The sequence below is a fragment of the Carcharhinus amblyrhynchos genome, chromosome 30 (genome assembly GCF_965287045.1).
Source record: "Carcharhinus amblyrhynchos chromosome 30, sCarAmb.v2.hapA, whole genome shotgun sequence".
Taxonomy (NCBI): domain Eukaryota; kingdom Metazoa; phylum Chordata; class Chondrichthyes; order Carcharhiniformes; family Carcharhinidae; genus Carcharhinus; species Carcharhinus amblyrhynchos.
The window spans coordinates 33,237,331-33,262,780 of record NC_137353.1 but is presented as its reverse complement, the minus strand read 5'-3'; the positions used below and the strand labels follow the sequence as shown (position 1 = coordinate 33,262,780).

General features: G+C 42.4%; 1 protein-coding gene across 7 annotated transcripts in view; it reads left to right on the top strand.

The window, feature by feature from the left end:
- Nucleotides 1-25,450, top strand: part of LOC145360241 (eukaryotic translation initiation factor 4 gamma 3-like) — a 338,012-nt gene that overhangs the window by 67,461 nt on the left and 245,101 nt on the right. The window lies entirely within an intron of this gene.

Genomic DNA, 25,450 nt, shown 5'->3' with positions numbered 1-25,450 from the left:
ATCTGCACCCTAAGCCTAGCTGTTTCAGTAAATCTATAACACTGGCACCTAACAGTTTGAAAAATTGCCTAAATATATTCTGTACACAAGAAGCTGGACAACTCGGCCAATTACCGCCCCATCAGTCTATTCTGAATCATTAGGACTTTGATGGAAGGGATCATCAACAGTGCTATTAAGCACACTTGCTTAACAATAACCTGTTGACTGGTACTCAGTTTGGATCTGCTAGGCCCATGTCAAGATCTTTGAACTTCCTTCCTAAGAACACTGTAGGGATTTCTTCAACATATGGATGGCAGCTCACCACCATCTTCTCAACAACAATAATTGCTGGCCCATCCAGTCACACCCACAACCCATGAACAAGTAAAAAAGGTATGTGATGAAAACTTTGCATGTGGCCGCAGATCCTGAACGCATTCTTTATGTAACAGAAATAATGGGGTAGGAGATTGTGGTTCATTTAATCAAAAACACGTATCCTATTCAAACCGACAAAAATGTTTGGAGGTATTGGATCTGGAGAGGATTGCATGGCTACACCATCAATTTGGGCATACACTCATTAAAATTGAAGTTGACTCTGCGAGTTGCTAGCTTTATAAGTTCAAGGAATACAGATTCAGAAAATGGTGATGTATTGCATTTGAACCTGCTCCACCATTTTTGATTATGATTGATTCCTTCGCGCTGCCCCCCTCCCCAAAATGGCTTACCAAGTTAATTAAACACTATTATACCAAGAGAAGAGACTGATTATTGTGACAAAGAAGATAATCATAAGAATTTGGAATGCTTCAGAAATTAAACGGGCAAAATAAATGCTGATAGAAGAGGATAAATAGAATGAATAATTGAGTCAGGAATACAAAATTGAGTGTTTTCACAAGAACATAGAATGGCTAAAGTAACCATTGGTGAAATTATAGTGGGGAATGTGGAACCGCAGGCTCAGAATATTTGTTCAATGTTTATCTTCATCCCTATAGCCCCAAGGGCTATATCTAATTTCTTCTTGAAATCAGACAACATTATGATCTCAACTACTTTGTGGTAGTGAATTCCACACATTCACCACCTCTGGGTGAAAAAATTTCTCCTCACCTCGGCTCTAAAAGATTTACCCCTTATCCTCAAACTAGTGATTGTAGTGTTTATATAGTATTGCTATGACATAGCAATGTGGTGCAAAGATTAAGAGCTAGCTTCCTTCCTTTCATTCACGTTTGTAAATAAGCTTGCAATGTTGAACAAGCACACAAACAAGGTGTTATAAATTTGTATAGGCTTGGCAAAGGTGAAGCAATCATTCAACATGTGAAAAACTCTCAAAAACTGGCTGTAGTAATTTGTTTGACCATTTGTCCAATTCATGTTGCACAGAATCGATCAGTGTTAAAATAGAAAGTAATGGGCATCACTTTTTGTGCATCTTCGGTAGCCCGTATGTGTGTGGATGTTGTGAACCATGAGGAGAAGTTCTACCATATATGCTGCAAAGCATCTACACTTGTTAGTCTTTACACAAACATTTTTGTAGCTTGTTTTGGAATAGGGCTGTGCAGCCATATATAGCAGCGGAACCAGTAGATATGAATTTGGAACATTAAGAACAGCATTCGTTTAGTTGATATAATTACACTTATTTGGAGAGGTTACTGTGGTCCCTTGTCAGGCTTGTAAATATGTTTGTGTGGGTTGGCCCTGAAGCTGCGTAACGCCCACCAGCCTGAATCATTAGCAAACTTGAATACATTACACTCTCTCTATCTAAGACATCAATGTTAATTCTAAATAGAAACCATAGACACCCTACAGTGCAGAAAAAGGCCATTCGGCCCATTGAGTCGACACAGACCACAATCCCACCCTGGCCCTACCCCCATATCCGTACATACTTTACCCGCTAATCCCTTTAACCTATGCATCTTGGGGCAATTTAGCATAGCCAATTAACCTAACCTGCACGTCTTTGGACTGTGGGAGGAAACCCACACAGATGCGGGAAGAATGTGCAAACTCCACACAGACAGTTACCCAAGCCAGGAATCGAATCCGGGTCCCTGGAGCTGTGAAGCAGCAGTGCTAACCACTATGGTGGACTGCATTGCTGAGGTCCTAGCACTGATCCTTGTGGTGTTCCACTTGTCACAGTCTGCCAACTTGAAAATGCCCCATTTATCCTTGCTCTCAGCTCCCTATGTGTCAAACTACCCTCCATCCATCCATATTAATCCCAACTCCATTTTGGAAAGGTGCCTTATCCATGATCTCTGCAGCTACCAATTGTTGAGGTTGAGTCCCTTGATTTGCTGTAATAGCCCTTTGCTAATAATTACTTTTTTTCATGGTTATTAGCTGCATGTATCTGCTATGTAATTTGCCTTCCATTATGAAGGTAGACGTTGAACAAATATTCTGAGGCTGTGGTTCCTCATTCCCCATTACAATTTCACCAGTGGTTACTTTAGTCATTCTTTCTATGTTCTTCTAAAAACCCTCAATTTTATATTCCTGACTTCATTATTCATATTTATCCCCTTTTATCAACATTTATTTCATCCATTTCTGATTTCTAAAGCATTCTGAATTCTTATGATTATCTTCTTTGTCACAATGAGTTTCTTGATCTGCTGTGCTTAATTAACTTGGTAAGCCATGGATTAATATTTATTTAAGTTTCTGCTCTTAATAGTGTATTTTTTTGAACGTTATGAATTGTTTCTATATATATTTTCCAATGTTTATTCTTCACCACAGCTTTTAGTCCAGTTATTTAATTGACCATAGACAGCTCTCCCCTCATACTATGTGTTTGGCTTTAAGATTCTTGTGTGTGGGGAGAATGTAGTTTTCAAACTTGATGTGGAACTCAGTTGTATCAAGATCACTTCTTTAATGGATTGTTTATTATGTGAGTACTAATTAACCCTGCCTCATCACGTCATACTAGTTCTCCTGTCCAATCCACAGAAACTGTCACAAAAACAGATTGTTTGCAATTGCATTAACTCCTTTTCGAAATGTTTCTCCTCTCCAGATTTTGAATTGAAGCCCGTCCCATATACTCAATCGTAAAGATCGTGAGTCCACGATCTTGTGCCAGAATTAAATCACGTGTATAATGTTAAGAAACTTGGTATTTACCTTCTTTAGTTTGCAGGTCAGGAACCTCAATTCCTGACAAACCTTGTGTATACGCTGGGTTCCAAACTGGGGAGGGGGATGGAAAGGTCCCAGGTAAGAGAGACAGCTAGGTAACAGAAATAAGTGCCTTAAAATGAAGTTAAAGAAAGGAGTAGGCTCCAAATTCAACAAAGAGCTGCAGGAAGCAGGCTTTCAGTGCAGTGAGTGAAAAAGAAGCCCCAAAGATCTGAACAGGCAACCAAAAGTTGATGATTCTGTGCTGCAGGCTGTTGGGGCAATGGTACCCTTTTTGAAGAGTGTTCTAAGGGTATCCCAAGATGTGGAGATTGAAAACGCTCATGAGAAGTTGAAGTTTGTGAGATTTGATTGGCTTACAATGTGACAGATGTCTGGATCAATTTGAGATGTCCATGGAATTTGTTTTGGTTTCACCTATCAGCTATTGTGTAGTCTGATGTCTCTGATCACAGTTCGTCTGTTAATTCACACGTACTTCATACTTATCCTGAATGTTAGAAAATAATATTAGAGATGTTGTAAATTGTTTTATCTTTCTGAACTCGTACAGTAAAGTTTATCTTTGTTCAAAACCCATAGAATCTTGTAGCTCTGTTTACTTAGTAATCGTCTTGAATCTTGACATGAATTGCTTTCTGACTGAGCAGAGTGATGCCTGTGCAGACCATTGTGCGCGTGCAGATGGCTACTTTACATTACTAGGAGACAAAGCATATTGTAAATACTTTGTGCATTCAGATAACAGGCCTTTTGGTTTGCTTGTGTACTATTTGCATGGATGTTATTCGCTGATACATGTTTAAAGTTACCCAAATTACTACATGGCTGTTGCTTTATTTTTCTTAGATTCCTAAATTTCCCATCACCTGATCCCTTTATTTACCCCACTGTTTTTTTAGTTTGAAATCCTATCCACGTAGTTGTATAATTTGCCGGTGCATTGATCTCAGCATGGTTTAATGGAACCAATCCCAACAGAATAGCTCCATAGTTCATCAGCATTAGTACCAGTGCATGAATTCAAACCTCCGCTTCCCAAATCACTCAGGTCTGAGTTTAAATCTCTAATTTGCATCTCTGCCAGTTGGCCCTTGGCTCAGCCAACTATTCAGATTGTTACCTTGTGATATTTTGTGTTTTAATTTAGACTATTAACTCCTCAAATTCTGTCAGCAGAACTGGTTCCGTCTATGTCATCAGTTCTTATGTGGACCGCAACAACGGGTTCTTTTCTATCAAGTTCCTCTCCAGTCATGAGGAGTTGCATAGAAACAAGAAAAAAGAGCAGGAGTCGGCCATTTGGTCTTTTGAGCCTGCTGTGACATTCATTGTGATCATGGCTGACCATCTAACTCATAGCTTAATCCAGCCTTCCCCTGTATCCTTTGATCTCTTTCGCCCAAAAGCTATATCTAACTGCTTCTTGAAAAAGTATAATGTTTTGACTTCAACTGCTTTCTGTGATAGAGAATTTCACAAGCTTACCACTCTATGGGTGAAGAAATTCCTCCTCATCTCAGTTCTAAAAGGTTTACCTCGTATACTTAAGACAATGACCCCCGGTTCTGGACTCCACTATTGGAAACATCCTTCCTGCATCTATTCTGTCAGGTCCTTTTAGAATTTTATAGGTTTCTGAGTTCCCCCCTCATTCTTCTGAACTCCAGCGAATATAATCCTAACCGACTCGATCTTTTATTCATTCATGGAACGTGGGCATCAGTGGCTGGCCAGCATTTATTGTCCATCCCTAGTTGCCCGAAGGCAGTTGAGAGAGAACCACATTGTGGCGGCTCTGGAATCACATGCAAGCCAGACCAGGTTGTCAGCAGATTTCCTTCCCTAAAGGACAGTTGTGAACCAGATAGGTTTTTCCAACAATCGACAATGGTTTCATGATCATCAGTAGATTCTTAATTCCAGATATATTTTGTTGAATTCAGACTCCACCATCTGCCTTGGCGGGATTCAAATCCAGTCCCCAGCACATTAGCTGAGTTTCCGAATTAATAGTCTAGCGAAAATACCACAAGGCTATCACCTTCTCTTTCCTTATGCAGAAGTCCCGCCATTCCAGGAATCAGTCTGGTAAACCTTTGCTGCACTCCTTCTATAGCAAGGACGTTTTTCTCGGACAAGGAGACGAAAATGACACGCAGTATTCCAGGTGTGGCCTCATCAAGGCCCTTTATGATTGCAGCAAGACATCCCTTTGCTGCCGTTATTGTCTGCTGCACCTATATGCTTCACTCTGGCAGTGGGCAGGCAACAGAACCTTTGGGAGGTCTGGTCACTGCTGCAGAAAACAGAAAATTTATCTCTTGACAATCAATTTGAATGACATCTTGTACCATAGTGCCATGCTCAATTTGCTTACCCATGCTATAAACCCTCATTTCACCTGCAAATGTAGCAATTATCTTGTATCTATTGCTCAAAGGCGAGGATTCAGGGTGCTCCATGAATACATGCCGCTTCCCTATACCTGCCAGATTTGCAATCACACCTGCCTCTCCCTGACCATTGACCAAGTTCTATTTATTGTTACTGCCTCTTGACTGATACTAGTTGTCTAGGAAACTCTCCTTCATGATGCTTTGCAGCTTGGACTCCAGTTCAGCAACTCAGATCCAAAGTTGCACGAGCTGCAGATGCTTACTGTTGATATGATACATTTCACAAACTCCCACACTTTGCAGTCATGGCACAACACCTGCCCTTTCATGACTGTCTCTCTTTCTTTATTTGATTACTAAATTAGTAACCGATCCTGTGATGTATTGATTACAGTTTCTTTGCAAATGTTGCAAAGTTTCATGACTTGATTCTACAGGTGATAACAAGACCATGAAGTTTTTAATTTTTTCTCATTACTTTGCAATCCTCTTTTATGAATCTATCATTGTAAAGCAATTAAATATAATGTCTATCTTCTTGATGTACGGTGTGTTGCTGGGAATAGCTATCTGACAGGTGCTATGCTGCGTCCTCTTTAGAAATATGCTGCTTATGACTCTGTCTTTAATTTGGGTTAAGCTCTGTGTTTGAATGTCCCGTTTGTATTTTTTGTCAAAAACACAAATAATAGTCACTTGGGTAAGCTGAGTCGACTACTGTAGAAGAGAGATTTAGGGAGGAGAAAAATTCATTCTGTGACCCTGTATAGCAACCATATAATTTTGCATCCGTTTTGCAGTGCATTATAAGTTGAGAAGATGGGGCATAATGGTAATATCACTGGACATGTAACCCAGAGGCCCAGGCTGATGCCCTGAGGAACACTGATTTAGATCCCAGTGTGGTAACTAATGGATTTACATTGAATTTAAATTCAATTCATACACCTGGATTATAAAGCTCATCTCAACAGTAATGACCGTGACAACCACCATCAATTGTGAGAAAAACTCATCTGATTGACTAACATTGTTTGGGGAAGTAAATCTGCTATCCTGGCCTGGCCTTCGCGTGACTCCAGATCCACGGCAATGTGGATCTTAATTGCTGTCTAAATTTAGCTGAAGTAATAGCAAGTTACAGTTTCCCAGTTTGGAGACAACTGGAAGACAATCAACAGCTACTGGAAATAAAACAAAAGAATAAGAAGCAACACCTTCTAGGTGGAGGAGGTTGTAGGTTTAGAAGGGGCCACTGAAGGAATGATCCAGTGACAAAGTACTTTGAACTGAGTGTTCGGTTTGGAATTTGGTGCAAGTGGGATCTCACTGATCAGCATTTCTTACATGATAATTTAGAATAACTGTTCGAATCAGATTTGGAACTTAAGCTGCAAGTTTAAGATACTGAGTTCACATAAATTGCCTGGCAGTGGCCATTAACTCTCAAGCAACTGACACTGGTAGCAATGATAGGAAGGCAGATTATAACTTGAGTGGGTGTAAATTGAGAGAGGTTTATACTCAGTATGACCATGGAAACTTCATGCATCAGTTGCTGAAAGTAAGCACCCAGGTACAGCAGACAGTGAAGAAGGCCAATGGTATTTAGTCTTCATAGCAGAAGGATTTGATTAGAGGAATAGGGATGTTTTGCTATAATTGTATATAGGATGTTGGTGAGAACATACTTAGAGTCTGCAGTTTTGGTGTCCTCACCCGAGGAAGGATGCCCATCTATAGAGGGAGTAGAGCGATTACCAGGCTGATTCCTGCGAAGGCAGGTCTGTCATATGAGGAGAGACCAAGTTGGTTAGAATTATATTCACTGGAGTTTAGAAGAGTGAGGGGATCTCATAGAATCTTAAAATTCTAACAATGTTAGATAGGATAGATTCAGAAAGAATGTTTCCAGTGGTAGGGGAGTCCAGAACTGGAGGGTCATAGTTTGAGGATAACGGGTAAACCTTTTAGAACTGAGGTGAGGAAAAATTTCTTCACCCAGAGGGAGGTGAATATGTGGAATTCGCTACCACAGAAAGTAGTTGAGGCTAAAATTTGTCTGATTTCAAGAAGAAATTAATATAGTTTTTGAGGATAAAGGGATCAAGGGATATGGGGGGAATGGGGAATCAGGATATTGAATTTGATGATCAAACTGAATGGTGGAGGAGGCTTGAAGGGCTGAATGGCCTACCCCTTTTAGTTTCTATGTTTCTTCCCTGTTTGCACCAAATTCTAGGCTTAGCATTCTGTTCACCAGTTGTTCTGCTGTCTACTTGTATAGAGAGCTTAGAACTTGCACCGAAGGTACAACTGTTAAGTAATATCATCTAGTATCAGTTGGTCAACAGTGAATTGCGCTGCCAGACAATTTATGTTAACTCAGTGTCTTAACTAGTAGTTTAAGTTCCAAGTCTGATTCTGTTGTTCTAAATTATCATTTGAGAATTACTATTAAGATCCCACTTGCACCAATTCCTGACCTAGCACTTAATTCACAAAGTACTTTGTTACTGAATCATTCCTTTAGTGGTACCTTCCAAACTTGCAACCTCCTCCACTTAGAAGAACAATGGCAGCAGACACATGAGAAAGCTACCTCTCCAGGTCACACTCCAACCTGACTTGGAAATATATCACTATTGCTTCACTGTTGGGTGAAAATCCTGGATTTTCCTCTCTGACAGCATTGGACTACAGAAAATGCTGCATCAGCCCTGTTGTTTGGAACTCCTTTTTTTTAAAAAAACTGATCTATTGATTAAGAGTTTTTGTCACCTTTCTTAAACTCTTCACAAAGAATGCATTGCTTATTTTTGTTCTCCGTTTATACAACTTGGGATGATTCTTTGTGACACTGCTTTATTTTTGGCTGCACTTCACTGTGTGTTGGGCATTCTCTATACTCACATCAGATACAATAGTTTGTGAAATTGGGAGAGAAGATATATAGTAGGAATTCAATATGTAGTGAACAGAACTAAAATTTCACGTTCAGCCTAATGTTTTGAAGTTCAGAGATAGCACATTAAAGATGTAGTGTTTTTATTTCCCAATGCACAGTAAGCTATCCAGCCATAGAGTTCCTACAGTGCAGGAGGAGGCCATTCGGCCCATTGAGTCTACAGTGAGTGGTAAGGATCCAGAATGCAATACCTGGGTGTGTGATGGCAGCAGATTCAGTTCAGAAATTCAAAAAGGATCCAGATAATCTGAAGAAAAAATTTGCTGAGCTATATAGAAGAACCAGGGGATGGGACTGATCTAGTTGCTCTTGCAGAGAGCTCACACGGACATGACTGGCCAGGTTGTGAATGCTTGGTTGGTTATGTTGTTAAAGATACACGGATGATGGTCTTTGTTTGATTAAGGGCTGAGAATAAATGGTCAGCTGGAACACTGGGTTACAAGTTTGGATACAGAGATCTGTAATGCTGCATCCTGTGAATAAACTTACGAATCAGGAAAGGATCCGTGCCCTGTTTTGCACTTCACCATTTGGCTTGAATGCACTGATCAGGAATGGCTGCTTCCTGTGCTGTAGTCATTCTATGATCCATGAATTTTTTTTAAAAAGTCTGTTTTTTTTGTTTTGATTTGCAGTCTGACTTGTGTCATTAGAACAAAATTAATTCAAATTAATTTGTATACAGATTAGAAGCATTTAGTATAAATTTGTTTCTGTATTAGCAAATTACTACTTCAGGTTAAGAGATTCAGCAACATATGGGCACTGGGATTCTATCACCTCAGAATTATTTTGGGCTCTTGCTTCAAGTGTCTTATGTTGGGATGTTTTCTGCTGGAAGTGTTCTCTTTCTGACATCTTGACGTGATTCCTCCACTGCATTTGTGCCTGAGTTTTAATTGGAATCCAAGATATTTTCTAGCTTCAGAGCAGAAGTTTTTTTTACTATCAAAGTAACTGCAATGACGAAGTAATCAGCAGTACTGAGGAGTTTCTTTCCTCAGTTACTTTCTGCTCTTTGGGAAACTAGGTCTTAAAATGACCCCTTCCCATGTTAAATATCATGTGCCTGTGACAGAACTGGATCTGCTTTCTCTGCATTCAGCTGAATAGGATTCTTTACCTATTGATTGTCTTACGTTTCATGGTCAATTCTCAAGGTTTGAAGGGCACCTACATGGGTAGTGGAGTTGCAATAAAATTTAAGACTTTGGTTCCTCAGTGGATAAATAGATTCTTGTAATCTGTTTGATAAAATTCTGGAATAAAAGATGCTGGAAATGCTCAGCAGGCCTGACAGCATCTGTGGAGAGAACGAGTTAACATATAGGGTCATAATGAGTTCATGAGAACTGGAAAAAGATAGATGCAATAAAATTCTAGGTCGAATGTGGGATCCTAGTCACTAAACTCAACTACTGTCAGCTGTTTTTTGGGTACATTAACTACTGAAACATGAGGTAAGATGTGTTCAAAACCTAAACGAGGTAATCTGCCTAGTAACAGTGCACCTCTGTTAGTGGAACTTAATTCTGTACGTACCAAACTATTTCAAAACATTTTTTAGATACAGATAAATGCTTTGCTTGGATATCCTAGAGAGTATCTCGTGTGATGTTGGGATTCCTGGTATTGTGATTAAGGTGAGACATTCATTGACTTCTCAAATTGATTTATGGTCGTGGTGGTTTAAACCTAATTACACCTGCTTCATTGTTTCTCAGGGTACCCAGGTCACAGCATTATTTTTCTAGATTATTCTTTCAATGTTGGTCCCTTGTTCTGGTATTATCTTAGTAAGTCTCTTTGATATCTTCTCCACGACTGTAAGTTTTTTCCAAAGTGAGGTCTCCAAAACTGGACACGGTAGTCTATGGCCTGATCAATATTTTCACAGATTTAAACATAACCGTTTGATTTTGTACCGTATCTCTTGTAACGATTGTCACATGTTTGTGCTGGACATTCTCACTAGTTAAGTTACATTGTAAGTAGTCTCACAACACCAAGTTAAAGTCCAACAGGTTTATTTGGTAGCACAAGCTCTTGGAGCATTGCCCCTACATCAGTTGAGTGAAGACTTTGGTTTGCAAATATATAGACACAAACTCAAATACAAGGTAATGATTGGAACACAAGTCTTAGCAGGTAGTCACATCTTTACAGGGGCAGACAATGTGAATGGAGAGAGGGTTAAGCACAGGTTAAAGAGGTGTGAATAGCCTCCAGCCAGGACAGTTAGTGAGAGTTTGCAAGCCCAGGCAACTCTTGGGGATTACAGATAGTGTGACATGAACCCAAGATCCCAGTTGAGGTTCTCCTCGTACGCGGAACTTGGCTGTCAGTTTTTGCTCAGCGATTGTGTTGTCGTGTGTGTTGTGAGTCGTGAAGGCCGCCTTGGAGAATACTTATCTGAAGATCAGAGGCTGAATGCCTTTGACTGCTGAAGTGTTCTGCAACAGGAAGAGGACACTCCTGCCTGGTGGTTGTTGAGCAGTGTCCATTCATCTGTTGTCATAGCGTTTGCATGGTCGTGTCAATGTACCGTGTCTTGGACATGCTTTCCTGCGGCGTATCGGGTAGACAACAGGTCACGAGTGTGTACCGTGGTGTTCTCACTTGAGATGATGGCATCCATGTCAATGATTTGGCACGTTTAGCAGAATTTGCTGTGGCAGGGTTTGTGTGGCGTTGTGGTCACCGTTCTCCTGAAATCTGGGTAGTTTGCTGCACAGTAAAAAGTCTGACAACACCAGGTTTTAGTCCAACCTATTTATTTGATAATATACTCACTAGCTTTCGGGGTTACCCCCTTCGTCAGGTGAATGGAGAGTTCTGGCCTCAGACAGAGCATATAAAGCACAGACAGTTTAGAGATTACTGATTAAAATGCGAATCCTTACACCTAACCTGCTGTTCAAGACCTGAAGTGGCTGATAATGTGAGTGGAAGGAGCACTGATCACAGTTTAAAGAGATGTGTATTGTCTCCAGACAGTACAGTAATACAGTGGTCTGTTTGAGGTTGCGCTGTTGTTTGAAGGCAAGAAGTGGAAGTGTGGGGACAGCTTTGGCAAGATGTTCGTCTTCAATGACATGTTGAAGGCTTCGGAGAAGATGTCGTAGCTTCTCTGCTCCAGGGAAGTACTGGACGACGAAACAAACTCTGTCGTGTCCCATGTTTGTCTTCTGAGGAGGTCTGTGCAGTTTTTCACTGGCGCGTTGGAATTGTCGATCGATGAGTTGAGCACCGTATCCTGTTATTACGAGGGCATCTTTCAGCGTTTGGAGGTGTCTGTTGCAACCCTTCTCATTTGAACAGATCCTATTAGACGGAGGGCTTGTCCATAGGGGATGGCTTTTTTAATGTGTTTAGAGCAGAAGCTGGAGAAGTGGAACGCTGTGAGGTTATCGTGCGGTACAATGAAGTGCTGAGCTGACTGTCATTGATGGAGATGCGTGTATCCAAGAATGCAACCGAATCTGGAGAGTAGTCCATGGTGAGACTGATGGTGGGATGGAACTTGTTGATGTCATAATGTAATTTCAGTGATTGTTTGCCATAAGTCCAAAGGAAGAAAATGTCAAGTGTATAGCGCCAATTGAAGGTCCTGTGCAGTGAAGAAGTCTTGATTGAATCTGTGCATGAAGATGTTGGCATATTGAGGTGCGAATTTGGTCTCCATGGCTGTTCCATGTGTCTGGATGAAGAACTGGTTGTTGAAGCTGAAGACCTGTGGTCCAGAACGAAGTGAATGAGTTGTAGAATTGCGTCTGGAGATTGGCAGTTGTCGGCATTGAGTACTGAGGCAGTTGCAGCAATGCCGTCATTGCAGGGGATGCTGGTGTAGAAAGCCGAGACATCCATTGTGACGAGGAATGTTCCTAGTTCAACTGCTCCTGGGGTGCTGAGTTTCTGTAAAAAGTCTGTAGTATTGTGACAGAAGATGGAAGTTCTTTGTATGATGGGTTTCAGCTTGCCCTCAACGTAGCCAGAGAAGTTCCCACATGATATGATGGGAGGCTGGGTGTGTTGGCCTTGTGTATCTTTTGGGAGGCAGTAGAAATCTCCAAAGCAAGGAATACGTGGGATGAGAACACGGAGGGTGATCTGAAGGTCTGGATCAAAGGCCTTGATCAGTCTGTTAAGTTGACGGATGTGTTCTTTGGTCGGATCTGTGGATAATCACTGAAACTACAGAATTACATCAACAAATTCCATCTCATCATCAGATTCACCGTGGACTACTCTCCAGAATCGATTGCATTCTTGGATACACGCATCTCCAACGGTCACCTCAGCACTTCATTGTCTGTAGTGTCCTTGTTGTTCAGTTGTTGGTATGCTTCTTTGCAGTGATCCGTTCTGTTCATATGATGGTGCCCCTCTTTTGTCTGCTGGTTTGATGACAATGCTGCGGTTGGTCTTGAGAGCATGGATGCCATTGCATTGTGCTTGGGTGATATGCAGAGCTGTCTTGAGTGTGGCTGATGAATCTGGCATTGATGCACCTCCTGGTTGCTCTTCACATACATGTCGAGTTGAGGGCAGCAGCCTTCCAGAGGAGTCCAATTTGACTCTTTCCTCTTTGGTCACTGCACCGCGGATCTCTCTGTCGACTATTCTCATTGGCTGTCTTATTAGGTTTGCTGTTGGCCTCTTGGTGTTTGTGGAAAAACTCCCGCAGCCTCATTCGCCTGATGAATTCCTCTGTTGGCTGCAAGACTGATGGGGTCCATTTTGGTTTTGGGGCAGAAATTGAACCCTCGGCTGAGAACTTCGATTTCGTCTGGCTGAAGTGTTTGTTCCGACAAGCTGACAGTGGACTTCCCTGTGGCGGTACTGTTTTCTACTGTGATACCGGGGGAGGCTTGGCTGCTGCTGGTAATAATGCCGAGTTTCTCAAGTTTCCTGTTCTTGGTGCACATGTAGTTCCATTGTCTCTTCTGCTTGGCAGTGTTTCACAGCTGGTCTACATCCTGAGCATAAGTTGAGAATATGGATGCTATTTTGGTTTCCAGGCCTCTGTAGAGAGAGATCTGCTGTAGAGCTGGTGTATGAGGTGGTTGACGAGTGTGAGAGGTGCGACGGCAAAGTCTCTCAATGTAGTCTGTGGTATAGGATGACCTGAGTGGGTTCATGATCTGTAGTCCTTTCGGTATCTCGTCTGCTTTCTTGCGCCTTTGTAGAAATTTGATGTCTATGTTGATGCACGTGATCTGCTTGGAGATCCTCTCCATTTTGAGCCGGTAGTTTGCGGTGTCGGTGGTAGCCATAATGTGGAGTTGCCAGCATTGGATGGGGCAAGGCTGTAAAAGCTTGTGCTATCAAATAAACTTGTTGGACTTTAACCTGGTATTGTGAGCTTATTTTAAGTTACACTGGTCACTCTTGTCCCCAGTGACTGCCAGTGTACCTAGTTAAACGATGATTCTTGCTCCAGATATCAACATTGAAATGCTGTGTGGCCTGAAATCTACGGAGATTTACACAACATCAAACCAACATGGTTTATTTTGAATAGATTACATGAATGAGTTGCATGCATCTTTATAGTGTGGTTTAGGGAAATGATACAGCAGGATGTGTGTTTTCCATCTTGTGCTGAGGCCCTTTGTCTATCTTGTCTTGTATTTATTGTATTTCTGATTCAACATAAAATACTATGTTTAACACCCAGAAAAATGAAATGCTAGCCTCTCTTTCCTCCCCCTTCCCCAATCCAATGGCTCAAAGATGCACCCTGTACACACCGATAAGCCATGGCTGTTGGTGCTGTAAAATCACAGGATCTCACAAACTTTGTGGGAGCATAACTGGCATGCCACTCATGCTAGCATCCCTAACAACTTAGTTCAAGCTTAGCTGCATGTGTTGTGCAGTGTAGTTTACCAGTAAACCCTGATTGACATCGAATCGCCTTTGTGAGCTCAAACACAGCTACCTTGTGCGGCCAGCTTTGAATCTTGAGCAAGTGTTGCTCTTGAATTATACAACAGAGCATCTTCACCTATTCACCTGTCAGCTTGCTTGAAACAAACCTAACGCGAGAATAGGATTGCTCTGTTATAAACCCAAGTTGTTGGTCACATGCCCTCCTGTATCTTCACTTTGAGTAGCTAAGATCCATAAGACTACGTTGTTCTGAATGAGGTGCAGAACTGTTTTCTGTCTGTACTAAATATCCTGTATGACTGAGAATGTGTTTCTGGGTAAAGTGCCTCTTAATTTCTGTGTAGAGTCATGTACTGGCTTCCTTTCTCCCTGTCCCTATAACTTGAGATATGATTGGTTAGAAGAAAAAAAAATTACAGCACAGGGCCCTCTAAACCTGCGCCAGCTACGCTGCCCATCTGAACTAAAACCCCCTACCCTTCCGGGACCATATCCCTCTATTCCCATCCTATTCGTGTATTTGTCAAGTTGTCCCTTAAAAGTCACTAATGTATCTGCTTCCACCATCTCCCCTGGCAGTAAGTTCCAGGCACCCACCATCCCTTGTGTCGAAACCTTGCTCATGCATCTCCTTTTAAACCTTGCCCTTCACACCTTAAAACTATGCCCCCTAGTAAGTGATTGTTCCACCCTGGGATAAAAGCTTCTGACTATCCACTCTACCCATGCCCCTCATAATCTTCTAAGCTTTTATCAGGTTGTCCCTCAACCTTTGTTCCAATGAAAACAAACAAAATTTTTCCAACCTCTCCTTATAGCTAATGCCCTCAATACCAGGCAACATCCTGGTAAACTTTTTCTGTACCCTCTCCAAACTCAATCAAGTTAAGGAGACACCATCTCCAAAACCACATTGCCTCCCGCTAATGCGTCCACTTATTTCCAAGTGGGAGTAAATCCTACGTTGAAGAATCCTCTCCAATAATTTCCCTATCACTGACATGAGGCTCACCAGCCTGTAATTACCTGGATTATCCTTGCTACCCTTAAACAAAGAAACAACACTGGCTATTCTCCAATCCTCAACGTCCCTCCTGTAGCGAGTGAGAATACAAAGATTTCTCAAGGCCCCAACAATCCTCTCTTGTCTCTCTTAGTATTCTGGGGTATCCCATCAGGTTCTGGGGACTTGTCTACCTTAATGTTTTCAAGACTCCCAATACCACCACTTTTCTGATCTCAACATGACCCAAACTACGTACACACCCTTCCCCAGACTCCTCCTCATCCACCAAGTCCTTCTCTTTGGTTAATACTGACGCAAAGTACTCATTTAATACCTTGTTCATTTCCTCTGACTCCAAGAATAGATTCCCTCTCCCTGGTTACCCTCTTGCTTTTTATATATGTATAAATAAAAATAGCTACACTTGCTTCTTGGTTTGTACTTCCCAGTCAAGTCTATGAAATCGTTTGATGTATAAATTGTCATAACTTCCTACTGTGTTTGTTGTTGACTTGACGAAACCTCTTGAAATCATAAATCCCCTGACTTCCCAGATATGAGAAGCCAGTTGGGGGGGACCATAATGTGTGAATTCCATTCACTATAAAATGTAGATAATGAAATAGCTATGGTCAATGTACAACCAAGATCACATAGGCAAGTTGTTCCTGAGCCCAGGTTTCAAGACCTCTTCAGACCAACTTGTTTACCAAAAACCTTTTAATTTCCTTGTTTGATACACCAGTCGAGACATGCTTTGTGTAGAGTGCATGTGAGTAGGAAGGCAGATGGAATGTTGGCATTTATTGTGAGGGGAATAGAGCGTAGAAGCAGTGAAATGTTGCTACAACAGTACAAGGCCTTAGTTACGTGACATCTGGGGACTGTGTACAGTTTTGGTCTCCTTAAAGGATATAATTGCATTTAAAGTGAAGGTTCACTCAACTAACTTCTGGGATGAAGGGATTATTTTATGAGGAAAAAATAAGCAGATATGGCCTATACCCATTGGAGTTCAGAAGAACGTGAGGTGATTTTATTGAAACATACAGGATCGTGAAGGGACTTGACAGGATGGATGCCGTGAGGTGTTTCCTTTTGTAGGGAGTCTAGAATTAGGAGATGCTAGCTTAAAAATTAGGGATTCCCATTTAAGAATGTAAATTTTTTTCTCTGAGGGCCATTAGACTGTGGAATTCTTTTCCGCAGAGAGCAGTGGCGGCTGGGTCACTGAATATATCCAAGGCTGAGTTAAACAGATTTTTGATCAACAAGGGAGTCGAGGGTTATCGGGGACAGACAAGGAAAGTGGAGTTGAGGCTGCAATCAGATCAGGTATGATCTTAGCAAATGGTGCAGCAGGCTGAAGAGGCTAAATGGCCTACTTGTGCCTACTTGAGGATGACTTGCTTCCACTTAAAAATGAATCCTCAGCTGACTGAGGAGTCCAATGCATGACCTACAGTCTCTGTCATAGGTGGGACAGGTGATGGTTGGAGGAGCGGGTGGCTGGGGTCCCTGGGATGCCACTTGCTTCAGCTGTCAACACTTGGTTTCAGTTTGCTCTTGGCAATGAAACTTGAGGTGTTCAGCTCTTTCTTGATTTTTTTTTCCTCCAATCAGGCAGTCTTGGGCCAGGAATTGCCGGTATTGTTGTGCTTTTTCAAGGAGGCTTTGAGGGTGTCCTTGAAGCACTTCCTCCGTTCTCTTGGGGTTCCCTCGCCATGTCGAAGCTCTAAGTAGAACACTTGTTTCAGGAGCTCATGTCAGGCATGCAGCTGATGTGACCTGCCCAGCAGAGGTGATTGAGCGTGATAACAAAGAACAAACAAAGAACAACCCAGCACGGGAAACAGGCCCTTCGGCCCAACAAGCCCACGCCGCTGCATCACCCTACACCTATTCTACCCTGCGTGTCTACGAATAGAACCCCTGACTTAGCCAGATTCAGGGGAGAATAGTGTCAATTTGGTAAAACCAATCAGCCTAAGAGCACATCTTTGGGGTGTGGGAGGAAACCGGAGCGCCCGGAGGAAACCCACGCATCCGCAGGGAGAATGCACAAACTCCCACAGACACAGGCCCAAATCCATGTATCTGCACAGCTAGCAGTGCTAGTCACCGAGCTGTTGCGGCGCCCTTCTACCGGTCCAGGATCAAGCGCACACACCGACACGAAGTACTAGGCCACTCCTGGAACCTCCAAGAGTAGCCCACGCACGACCCACCGTGTGCATGCCCCTCGTTTGACAACGAGGTGGACCTCCACCTGCGGAATAAAAAGACAAAAACTTTAATCACAAGCCTGCCTTTCTGGTCTCTCCCGAGGTTCTAACCCTTATTTAATACCCCTACCATAACCCTCCATCCTCGTTTCACTCATGTGCCTATCTAACTGAGCCTTAAACGAGTCCAACGTTCCCGCCTCCACCACCCTACTCGGTAGCGCGTTCCATACCCCCACAACTCTCTGCGTAAAGAACCTTCCTCTCATATCCAAATTATATCTCTCCCCCCTCACCCTTAAATCATGTCCTCTTGTATTTGTTACCAATCTAGGGAGCAGTCTCTCACTATTGACCCTGTCTATTCCCTTCAGTATCTTATATACCTCTATCACGTCCCCCCTCAATCTCCGTCTTTCCAAGGAGAACAGTCCCAGTTTCTCCAACCTTTCCTCATACCCCAGCCCCTCCATGCCAGGCAACATCCTGGTAAACCTCCTCTGCACCCTTTCCAGAGCCTCCACGTCCTTCCGGTAGTAAGGCGACCAGAACTGGACGCAGTACTCCAAATGCGGTCTAACCAACGTTCTATACAACTGAAGCATTAGACGGCAGCTTTTAAACTCTATCCCCCTTCCTATAAAGGCTAGCATTCCATAAGCCTTCCTGACAACATTCTCCACTTGTGTTGCAACCTTCATGGATTTGTGAACCTGCACTCCCAGGTCCCTCTGTGTTTCTATACTCCTAATTTGTCTACCTTTAATCACCATAGCTCCTCTCTACATTATTCCTTCCAAAATGCATCACCTCGCATTTGTCAGGATTAAATTCCATCTGCCACCTATCTGCCCACTGCACCAACCTATCTATATCCTGTTGTATCACCTCACAATCCACTTCGGTACCCGCCAACCCTGCCATCTTGGTGTCATCAGCAAACTTGCTGATCACACCACCTACGCTCTCTTCCAAGTCATTTATGTATACTACAAAGAGGAGAGGTCCCAGTACTGAGCCCTGCGGCACACCACTGGTCACTGGCCTCCAGCCGGACAAAGTCCCCTCCACTACTACCCTCTGTCTCCTATTACCCAGCCAGTTCTCAATCCACCTAGCTACCTGACCTCGTATCCCATGCGCCTTAACCTTTTCTACCAGCCTACCACGAGGGACTTTGTCAAACGCCTTACTGAAATCCATATAGATGACATCAACGGCTCTCCCATCGTCAACCGTTTTTGTCACCTCCTCAAAGAATTCCACCAGATTCGTAAGGCAAGACCTCCCTCTAACAAAGCCATGTTGCATATCCCTAATCAGACCGCAACGCTCCAGATGCTCATACATCCTACCCCTAAGTACTTTTTCCATTAATTTCCCTACCACCGATGTCAAACTCACTGGCCTATAATTTCCAGGGTTATCCCTGCTACCTTTTTTGAACAGCGGTACCACATTTGCTACCCTCCAGTCTTCTGGGACCTCACCTGTGTCCAAAGAAGAGACAAAGATTTACGCCAGAGGCCCAGCAATTTCATCTTTCACCTCCCTAAGCAGCCTGGGATAAATAGCATCAGGCCCCGGAGCTTTATCCGTCCTTACACTACCTGAAAGCCCTAGCACTTCCTCCTTCGTAATAGATATTTCCTGCAGCTGATCCTCAGCTCCCTCTAACAGACCGCACGATTCCGAACCCCCCTCCTTCGTGAATACCGACGCAAAGTATTCTTTCAGGAGCTCCCCCATTCCCTGCGACTCAATACATATCTCCCCACTTTTGTCCCTAAGAGGACCAATTTTCCCTCTAACTACTCTCTTGCTCCTAATATAGGAATAAAATGCCTTCGGATTTTCCTTAATCCTACCAGCCAAAGCCATTTCATGCCCTCTCTTCGCCCTTCTAATTCCCCTTTTTAGCTCCCTCCTACTCTCTCTATATTCCTCCAGCGCACTCTCTGTACCCAGTCGTTTCGACCTAACATACACCTCCCTCTTCTTCCTGACCAAGTCTTCAATACCCCCTGTAATCCACGGCTCTCTAATCCTACCTTTCCCATCCTTCCGCTTAACCGGAACATACCTCCCCTGCAACCATTTCATTTTGCCCTTAAAAGCCTCCCACTTGCCAGCCGTGGACTTGCCAGCTAACAGTCCCTCCCAATCAGTGTCCCGCAGCTCCCTCCTAATCATGCCATAGCTCACCTTTCCCCAGTTCAGCACACTCCCGTTCGGCCGGCACTCGTCCCTTTCCATTTTTATCCTAAAGTAGACGGACTTGTGGTCACTATTAGCCACATGTTCGCCTACCTCTACCTCTCCCACCTGCCCCGGCTCATTACCCAACACTAAATCCAGTATAGCCCCTCCCCTAGTCGGACTAGTTACATACTGCTCTAGAAACCCTTCCAAAACACATTTCACAAACTCCTCTCCCTCCGTACCCCCAGCTCTAGGCCCCCTCCAATTCACTCCAGGAAGATTAAAGTCCCCCACTACAACCACCCTATTCTTCCTGCACCTATCCAAAATGCCTCTGCAAATGCCTTCCTCCACTGACCTCGGGCTGTTGTTTAATTCTGAGGATGTTGGTGCACCTATGCTGCCAATGCATTTTCAGCATCATGGGGAGGCAGTGCTAGTGGTGCTGCTTTCAGGGTTCGAGGTGCCTACTGTACGTAATCCATATCTCTGAGCAATATCAGAAGGTGAATATCGCTGCTGCTTTTGTAGACCATGAGCTTAGTGCTTGGATTGCAATCCTGGTCTTCAAACCCTCTCTTCCGCAGGTGACTGAACGCTATGCTGGCAAACTGAAGGCATTGTTGAATCTCATTGATGTCTATCCTTGTTGATAGTAAGCTCCTACAGTATGGAAAGTGGTTCACGTTGTTCAGACTCTGTTGTGGATTTTGATAACTGGAAGACAGTGCAGTGTGATGAGGGCAGATTGGTAGAGAACCTTTATATAACAATTAGTTTGTAGCAGTACTGTGCTTTTGTATGCCTTGGTGAAGTTGTTAATGATGGCTTGTGTGTGTGCAGATGTAAGCGTCATCTGCGTTCTGTAGTTCAATGGGGTAACCATGGATTTGGCCTGCACGTTGAACAGATTCTCCATTCTAGTGGAGAGCTTGCTGTGGTGGAGATGGAGCATTGTAACAAGGAAGATCAAAAAGAGGGTCTGTATGATGACACAGCCCTGCTTAATCCCAGTTTGAATGCGAGTTGGCTCTCTGGTGGATAGTCCAGCGCCAGCATCTCCACATCTCTGGTGGATCCATTAGTCTGGATCACAGCTTGCATGTCATCGTGAAACAGGAAGAGGATGTTAACAATTTTTGAGGGCAGCCACAATCCATAATCCATTATCCATAATCCTTTGAGGTTGACAATGTCAAAAGTTAACAAAGGCCTGTCTCCTTGACGCTACTCTGTCATGTTGAAGTGCTTTGGGATTCCATCTGGTCCAGATGCCTTGTGCAAAGGTTGATGCTGTTCCCTGCATTTTTCTTGTAGTTGCTACGTGGTGAGGATCTTATCCGTTGTGCACCTTATTGGGCAGAATCTACATTAGAACTCTGGGAGGAGTCTTCAGCCATGGGGATGTGATGAATAAGGGGGACTCTTGAGATGAACGTCTATGTGGCTGACAACAAGAGAATTATTCTGTAGTTACTGCAGTCAGCGCCCGCAAGAGGACTTCCAAGACCACCTCAACAGAGACTTCAACACAAGACCCACAGCATGCAACTCGCCACCAACTAGGCACGAAGTTGAACATGCCATCTGACAGCTAAACAAGAACAAAGTATCCAGAGCAGGTGGAATCCCTGTCAAAGCACTAAAACATGGTCAAGAAGTACTATTGGTGTGTATATGACCTCATTCCCTTAGTTTGAACAAGGACAACACGTCAAGAGGTCTCCAGACTGTAATCACAACCATCTTGAAAAAGAATGAGGTGGCTATTATACACCAGCGACCAGACTGGCAAGACGGTCTAAAATGATTGGAGACTAGATTTTGCTGTATGGGTCTAGGTCGTACAGCAGACTCTTCCTTTCTCTTTTCGACAGGACCTCTGTCCCTAGTATACGTAAAGTGCAGTGGCAGATTGATGAGTCTGGCACTGGCCTTTCACCGTTAATGTCTGGGTTGCTCTTGTGTAATGACTACCTTGTTCATTAAAGGAATTATCCTGGGATGACATTGGTTCATCATGCCTTCTACTTGAGTTTATGAGGACTTGAGGTTGTTAAATAAATAATCTAGCTTTGAGTATTTCTTACATTCTTGACTGTGTTGCCATATTAATTTGTCTGGCACCTTGATAAATCTATCCATTAAATTAGATGACATAAACCCTTGTAACCCATTTTCTTTTCTGAGGTTTCAAATATTTAACTCAATGAACAGTTTATGAACTAAGCAGCTATTTCCTTAAACTTCTATGAATAGTATATTTTACAACAGCATAGTTGACACTGTCCCCAGGATCAGTATTTGAAAACAATAGAAGTGCTTCACCCTGAAGTAATGCTACAAGATGATCCACCAGCCTATCTCTGTACACCTTCCCGTGCTAAGCTCCCATCTCAAATACTTAAAATCCAGCAAATCAGAGGCCAGGCTCATTTGTCAGTGTTTCTCTGCCAGTTCAAGAGCATGATTTTGTGCTGAAGAAACTATTTTCTTCTTGTCCTCAAATTTTGACATTCTTTTTGACTCCGTACTTTGCCTTTCTCCTTTTCTTGCTTATGTCATTCTTGTTTGCTTCCTTGGGTTCCCCCATATTTCACTGCAGCCAAACAAGCTAATTCAGTTATTCTGTCTGGAATCTTTGATTTTGTTGCTATCAATTATCATTCACTGTTCATTAATGTATAGTTTATTTAAAACTTTAAGGTTTTTTAATTGCTTATTGTCAATGAGGGCAGTTATTTCAACATTAAAATGCAGGCTTGACCAGCATTCTAATGATAGTGATGTTTTCAGAAATGCTGTTTGTCAGAAACTCAGTAAAAAGTCTCACATCACCAGGTTAAAATCCAACAGGTTTATCTGGAATCTCAAGCTTTCAGAGTGCTGCTCCTTCATCAGGTGAATGGGGAAGTAGGTTTCACAAACGTGGCACATACTGACAAAGACACAATGCAATCATTACCTTACAATTGTGTCTTCGTCTCTATATGCCGTATTTGTGAAACCTATCTCTCCTCTCACCTGGTGAAGGAGCAGCACTCCGAAAGCTTGTGATTCCAAATAAGCCTGTTGGATTTTAACCTAGTGTTGTGAGACTTCTTAGTGTGCCCCCCCAGTCCAATTCCAACATCTCCACATCTTGTCAGAAACTGTTCTGGTTGGAGAGGCAGAACTTTTTATTATGATTGCATTGACTTCCTCATAGAGAACTGGATCAATCATTATTATTTCCAACTTTAGGAATCGATCATATTTCCTGAGTATAAATTTGCTCTGCAGACAACTATGCCAGCGTTTGTTTTTTTTTAGGCAGTGGCTATCAGTTACTACTTTCAAGCAACAAAGAACTGTGCAGGATGTTATAATGACCTGACAAATACAAGGGCACCTCTTGCCAGAGTACTTGTTAGTAATAGTTGTGTCCCTTCAGTTATGGTGGTTGCAGATTCCACCTAAGATTGATGTAGCTTTTGTACATGACATAAGTTGGCCTTAAATTGGGTATTGATGGTGACAACAATGTTTGTCTCCAGTGTCATGCTTGGAAGTACATCATAGAATCCATAGAATCACTACAGTGTGGAAGGAGGCCATTCAGCCCATTGAGCCTGCACCAACAACAATTCCACCCAGACACTCTCTCCCTGTAACCCCATGTATTTACTGCTAGTCCCCTCATACTAAGGGGTAATTTAACATGGACAACCAACCTATCCCACACATCTTAGGAGTGTGGAAGGAAACTGGAGCACCCGGAGGAAACCCATGCAGACCCAAGGAGAACATGCAGATTCCACACAGTCACCTGAGGCCAGAATTGAAGCTGGGTCCTTGGTGTTGAGAGGTAACAGTGCTAATTATTGTATCACTATGCCTTCAACTGATCCTTTCTATCAAGTTAACTAATACAGTTGTGCCTGAAACACTTATTCAACAGTATGTTTGGCCTTGATTTCTGCTTGTTGGCGAATGGTTTGGTAATATATTTAGCCCGTTTCTGTGCTGTACATTCTATTTGGGCCCAGATGATCCTTGCGAGTCTTTTCACACTTTACTTCATCTTGCCCCATCAGTCTTAATCACGTTTTCTTTCTCTCTTGGTTTGTCTAGCAAACGTGTTAATGTATCTTTTCTATTTGTTTCATCTACTCAGACTAACTATTTCCATATTCTAACCACACTCTGCTATTGAAGATTTTTCTGAATTTTCCATTGGATTTACGAGCGACTGTCTTATAGTTATGAACTATTTTTGTCTCCCTACAAGAAACATCTGCTTTATGTCTACCCTATTAAATCTTTTCATAATTGTTACAACCTCTACCAGGTCATTATCACTTTTTCTTTTCAAGTGAACAGAGCCTCAGCCTGTTCATTTCTGATGAGTATAACTCAGTTATTTTATTGCCTGTCATATATATTCTTTTACTGCAGATACCTCTCATGAGGAAATTGCCAGCTTGTTGGCACTGTCAAATAAGCTGGCATGTCAACAAGTTCAAGTTGTGTAACTCGTACTTAGATTCTTTCAGTCGTGATGGAGAGGCTGTGTGTTTCCTGATCAGGGCTTATTGAATGGAAGATGGTCTGACCACATTAATTTCACTTTTTGAAAAAAAAATTCTGAAGCTTTTTTTTTTACAATCTCCCCTTTTCCCCCAAAATGATCATTTGCACTTGGTGCAGAAGCTTCAGTTTCAGTCAGCAAGATGATACAAGCCTACAGACAATGCCATGCTTCTTGCATCTCAGAGATACAGGACGTTAAGGAGTAGATTGACCGTAACTGATTGTCACGACCAATAATATGCATTGTGCAAGCGAACAGAGTTTCTATTTTACAGATACGTTTTAGCTAAATAAGGAACATGGACTAGATTTTAATTTTTTATTCTCACTATATGGACTGCTGACCAGGAATGAGCAATGTCTTTGCAGGAATGTCTACCTCTAAGTGGCCGGATTCTGCCAGAATGCTGTGGTTGGTTTTGTGGTGCTCTCACCACTTTCTTCGTTCTAAAGGAGTAATTGCTGTCAGCTTCACATTGTCTCATTGACAAAATTACAATGGCCAAGCTTGCTGCCAGTTAATCCTGTATAGGACTTGTGCCAAAAATGCAAAATTTTGTTTGTGAGGTAAAGCTTGCAATTACTAACTGAAGTCTTTTTGGCTTGCTTCTACTTTTTTTTCCCCATATTCAAGCCTCCTTCAGTCTGCAAAATTCCCTGTTTGCGAGGTTAGCCAGATTATCCATGTGATTTAGACCAATGTCGAACCTGCATTCTCCCACATCATAATGCCTCACTCCAAGAATAAAAATGAATCATATTGTCCTTGAAAAGCATCATTTGTAATGAGCTGGCTGTACAATTCAAAAATTGTGAATGAGAAGGCGGCTCTTAAGTACTCGTGAGTGTATTCCCTTAGACTCATCAAATGCTATATTGTATAGCAAAGAGCTTGGAAGATGATCTTGAAGGGAAAGAAAGTATCTCTTATTACTAGTAAAAACCTAAATGGAAAATTTGAGTTCAGAGACTACTTGATCAGTATACTCATGTTCCATAATTAAACTATTTTAAT